The sequence below is a fragment of the Ambystoma mexicanum genome, chromosome 5q (assembly GCF_040938575.1).
Source record: "Ambystoma mexicanum isolate Mex_15411 chromosome 5q, UKY_AmexF1_1, whole genome shotgun sequence".
Lineage (NCBI taxonomy): Eukaryota > Metazoa > Chordata > Amphibia > Caudata > Ambystomatidae > Ambystoma > Ambystoma mexicanum.
Window position 1 is genome coordinate 977379774 of NC_090933.1, and position 6000 is coordinate 977385773.

Genomic DNA, 6000 nt, shown 5'->3' on the forward strand with positions numbered 1-6000 from the left:
AGCAGAGCAGGAGGTGAAGGCTCTGAGTTTCCCCCGGGATTGGGCGGCAACTCCTGATGAGGCCCCAAGTCCGGAACTAGTAGTGTGGATCATATTATGTTCCATGACACATATTCTCCACTATGTTCAGACCAGTGTTGGAATGAAAGTCACCCAGTAACAAATTAAAGTGAGTTTAAAAGTTATGGTGATAGAGCATGGTGGAAACAAGGGTACAAGTGAAGGGATGCAGTCAATATCCCAGAGTTACAGCAAAGGTGGAAATGCTGGATGATACCACATGGCCTAGGGCAGCACATAAAGTTGTGGTAATGGCAGTACTGAAGTGCCAGGTTCAAGGATGGACACAAGGCCTTGGGACTGCATTGAATGGGGTGCAGCACAGTTGTCCTGAGGGTATGAGCTGTGCTTATGTTGGTGTAATAGGGTAGAACTGAGGGTACAGGGACCAAACTGATGGTGGCAGGGCAGGGTGGGGCTGTGAGTGTGGGTTGAAAAGATGGACTCCCTGGCTCAGGCCTGAACCCAAGGTGGTGGCAAAGAGATTTACTTCGTTTCCAGGCACAAGGAGGGACATGAGGTCCTAGGAATACACTGAAAGTGATGCAGCAAAGCATTAGTAGGGGAATCCGTACAAGGATGGGATCAGGATCCTAGTACTCCACTGAAGATAATGAGGCATTGTGGCACTGAGACTGTAGGTGTTGTGTTGAAGTTGAGGGGAAGAGCACAGAGACCTTGGCTCAAAGATGGGTTTATTAGGGATAGGGGTTACGCTGCACTGATTGTGGTGGGGCAGAGCACAGTTGAGGGTCTATGATGCTAGAATGCATGTACTGTCCCATGCCTGCATTAAAAGTGGTGGCACAGGGTGCTACTGAGTGTCTCATGGCTGCAGTGAAGGTGATGTTAAAGGTTAACACAGAGAGTTTAGGTTCAATGAAGGTGTTTGGGTCAGGGGATACTGTGTATGTGAATGCAAGAATGGGTCCCTGGTGCCAGAATTGTACTAACAGCATTAGGGGCAGGATGTGCAGAGTTTCAGGATGCATTTTTGGTACAACACATATAGCCCTCAGGTTATGCTGCCAGTGGCACATATGGGCCTGGTTAGATGGATTAACTGATTCATTTAAAATACCTTAAACAATAAAAGAATTGGTAAAAAGACCAACTTCTAAGCCCAAATGGAATAACTGGAAGAGATTAGGAGCAACATTTTTAATTCTTGATTTTCAGTAGCAGAAACATAAATCAAAAACACAAGTTCCTATTGTACAGTAATCAATACGTTTATAGATTGTTTGCTCAATATTCACTACAAGAACTTCCTTCATATGCTCATGTTGTCTGCACCAGAGCTCTTCTGCTAAGATTGTTTGATATTATTGGGCAGCACTGCCATGTTAGATGATGTGTACCCTCAATTGAACGATGAAGTCAGAGTACAAGGAAAATATCTTATGAGAGGTCATCATTCAGTTGTGCCAAAGGGTGTGCAGATAAAGTGACTGAGTTGACACAAGAACGATATTTAATTTTTTCGTAAAACCAAAGGTTTAATCAGGAATAGTTTTTGGTTACCTGGAATGAACAGGGAGATAAATTTGAGACTATCCAATTGTTTAGAAGGCAAGGAAGGAATTACAAGTCTAATCACGAGAGTGGTGCCAATGGTCATTCAAAACGTATGGATTAGTTGGGAACATTAACTTTCAAAGAGGCACATGACACACATTTGATGGTGGTGGCAAAGTTGTTTTGTAAATGACCAGACGTGCCTGTGAGCAAGGAAATAAGTGCTAAAAAAACTGTGGATTATTTTGGTGTGAAGGATTCCCACGTAAGACTGTATAAAATAATTGGCCACAATTTGTATCCAAACAAATTGAGTCATGTTCGAAGGGTGAGGGTAATAGGCACAGTACACTGTCATTATGTCAGTCTAAAGGTAATGCTTGCATGGAGAGGTTTAACAGAAAACTATAGATAGCATTTGAGTGGCTGATTGGATAAGAACAGTGATGGAGAGACTGGTCCAATATTGGTTGGCTCCACATGTCATCACTGGAGCCTACCTCAATCCAACCACAAGGCCTGAGTGCGGGCAGGCCCCCGGCGAGACAGTGTGCGCAAGACAAGCAGTAAATGAACTGGAAGCGCAAGAAAGATTCCGTAAAAAAAGAGTTACAAAACACCCAGGTATCACTAGCCTCAAGAACTGAATCATTCAAGTCTAGTGAGGCCAGTGTTGTGGTCTCCTGCCAACTCTTGGGTCTCGGGAGGATAGCTCTGGGGCAACACGCTTGCCTTGGAAACAAAATGACGTGGATGCAACACAAGTTTGCTCCCCAGGTCCGCGCTTAGAAACCTCTGGGTATTAAGTGCGTCATAAATAAAAAAATATAATTATAATTAAAATAGTACAATATTTACAACAAATGATCATAGAAATTGATTCTAATGAAGACCTTTCTTGTCATCTGACAGCTGTATCACGCTAGCTTGAGCCCTTATCTTATCCAGACTGTACTACTGCAACACACTTTATGCAGGCACTAACAGCCGCAACCTAAAAGAAACTTCAGGTGATTCAAAACAATGCCCTAAGAGCAGCCCTCAACATCCCTAAAAATAATCACATCACCACGCCGAGATCGGATGTCCACGGGCTGCCAGTGCATGATTGAATCCTATTGAAAACCTTCTCCCTGACGCACACGTGCCTATCCAATGCAGCTCCCAAATATTTATCCATCACATTTTCCAAAAAACAATCCAACAGACCCACGTGATCAGCCCAAGAGCATCTACTCACCATACCAAGATACAAACTACAGAAAGCAAGGGGTAGCAGTTTCCCAGTGGCAGCTGCCAAACAATGGAACACTGTACCTCGGGCACTAAGATTTGAACTTTCCTTCTGGACCTTCCGTAAAAATCTGAAAACTTGGTTTTTCACACAAGAGAGCTGAAATTCACCCTCCTACAAACTGACATCAATACACCAACCCTACAAAACTGCATGCTCTACCTACCACCTATATGCCGCAGTACCGTTTAACTTTATGCTTTACTCTGCATAAAAATGTTAACTTTTTCTTCTTACAATTGTACAAACTTACTGTTGCTGTGATGTAATCACCTGTGACCTAATCATTGTGAAAACCCTATTGTACATGTCAAAAACCTGCATCAAGATGCCTTAGGGCTAAGTACGCTATACAAATGTCAAAATAAATAAATACATAAATAAATAAATACATACAAAAATAAATGCCAGACTAGGTTAAGGTATTCATAAAAATATGTACTTTCTCAATAAGAGGTGGAAGTTTAGAAACACGTTTGTTTTCCCTTAGACCACCTCTATATTGGCCAGAACCTCCAGGGGAAATACTAGTAGATAGGGTGCACTAGGTCCTAGTCAAGACAATGGATTGCCAGACAGACCATTTCCACTTCCTGATATACCCAGATAGACAAGTTTGTGTGTGAGTGTGCAAGCATCTGTCTGATGTATCAGGATAATCAGGAATATATAGACCTTCCGGTGAAAGGAGGAGTAGTAGCCTATATTGTATTTGAGGAGTGGGCAGAAGAGAAAATGACAGCATTCCCAAGCAGCGAACCATTGAAGAAATGTATCAAAATGTGTTGCGAGAACAAGAATTACAATGTATGCTCAAACAGAGAACAGTTCAGCCCATCTTGCTAACCTTGACAAACAAGGAATACAAACATGATAGGGCATTAGCACCCTGGATGGGGAACCGCCAATGCAAGCCGTGTTCCATGCCGCCCAACATCCCGATCCCCCACTGGCATCTTCCCCTCACCCTGCACGTGACTTTTTTTCCTCCACTTTTCACACCCCAATTTACCTGTTTGTTGCGGCGGTGCAGGCTGCTGCCACAGCTGATTCTCCACTTCTCAGGCCACCATGAAGAGGGGCTCCGAAAACCCCCACCATCCCTTTCTATGATGGTCATCTTGGAAAAGGATTTCATACATTGAACGGGACACCTTGCACATTCCGTTCAATGAATAAAATCCTCCCCGGGTTCCCACTTTGGTAACCCGGGGAGCTAATAGCATTAAGCACCCGTTCGAGGGGTCGGAATGGATGTCAATGTCCTGGGTCCCTCGTTAAAATCCCTCGCTCCGCTCAGGCCTTTAACTTGGGCCACTGGGCTGTTGTCACCATTTCCAGCCCCTGGAACAGGTGCTTAAGACCACATTCTAAAATCTACTCTCTACACAAGGGACTATAAGAACAACCCAGACCCTCTAAGTAGGTGGGGAAATGGTGATTTTGAGAAAAAACTTAAAGAGTCTCCATATTCTCTAAACTTTCAGAATGATTCTGGACACACAACCCAGAGGAACAATGGAGAAAAGAGAGAAGATAAATAGGAAACCTTCCTACAGTCATCATGTCTGGGAGACAGAACATGTAAACAGGAGACGGGGGAAGGGGATCAATTAGTGATTCTGATTGTGATGAGGGTGTTTAGAATCAAGTGAAGGAAGGAAACAAATCACATCCTCCTAGAACCGAATTATAAGGCAACTTCCTGCTTCCTCTCCTGTATAAGGAAATAGATCCCCAGTATCAGGATGTGTGGAGGCCAAGCGATACATAAACAAAAGTTAACCAAATTACTAGAATCCACCCCATAGAAGAGACAATTATGTTCCTATAGAGGAACAGAGATATATGCAAAGACAATACTGCAGTCAAGAGGGTGGAGAAATGATTTCTCAATTGGAGTGGCAGCACAAACAATTCACAGAGATCATTGCTCAAATGATGAGATAACAACTTGGAGCATTAGTACTACTGGGAGCATTAGTACTAATGCTCTTAGAATAACTATCCAAGCTGAGTAAACTGGTCTGGGTGGACAATTAAAGGAGGACAATATTCCCCTCAAAAACTCACAAGGACAAGAGGAAAAGGGGGATATGGTAGGATAGACATTGAAAGCCTTAGAAGAATCTTCTATTATGTCCTGTGAAAACACCCTTGTCTTTGCTGAAAAATCAGTAGTAGAGACCCAAAGTGATGCCTGTTCATCCTTTCAGCCAAAATCGAATACATGCAAGAATGCGAAGATAAGAGAGGAGATTGTTTCTCTTCCCAGTATGAATAGACACCTCCTACAGAACCCTGAATCAAACTTAAAAGAATGACAGTTTTTTATTTTATTTTTTGTTTGTATTGTTTTTTTTATGCAAGCACCTTTACAAAAATTAGAAAACGTATAAATAAAATAACATTACGTCAGTAAAAAGGTTAAACTTCCACAAACCCTTACAAGTAAAAATGTCAGTTCCAATGACTTACCTTTCAATGTTATCAATACTAAAACTTAGATCTAACTGTTACCAGGTCAATTGGTATATTCAAACACATTTTATCCAACACCTTAAAGCAAATTTATAAAATTCATCAATTCTCAAACCATATTCGTTTGGCACTGTGGAATATTTACATCATTTGACTCCGCTGCACCATTACATAATGACAGATAATTTTGTGATGGAAACCAGCACTGTACCTAAGGACCACTGATGATGTCACCAGCAGTAACCATTGGTCTAAGAATTATTGAGATCATATACTTTTGATTATCTTGTTCACACGAGTCTGGGTTTTGGCAACTATCCCATACACCAAGTTTATTTTCAATGATTTTCAGAAAGTGGAATAAAGCCAACACCAAGCCGTTTCTGTACCCCTACATACATTGGTGCCAGAGCATGTCAGATGAATATAAGGTGTCCTTGTTGTCATACGGCCCCAAATGTTTAAATCTATGTTGGGCGAAAAAGACACAATTGATGGTCAAGTGCTTCAATGTTTCAAATTCAATCTCAGACTTACAGAATCTGCACCTAAGATTGGTAGTTTAGCTGGTGTTTTTTTCCAATTTTTAATCCGTTCATTAGTTGCAAACAGATTTACAGGCCGATTCATGGAATAATTAGCGCGGC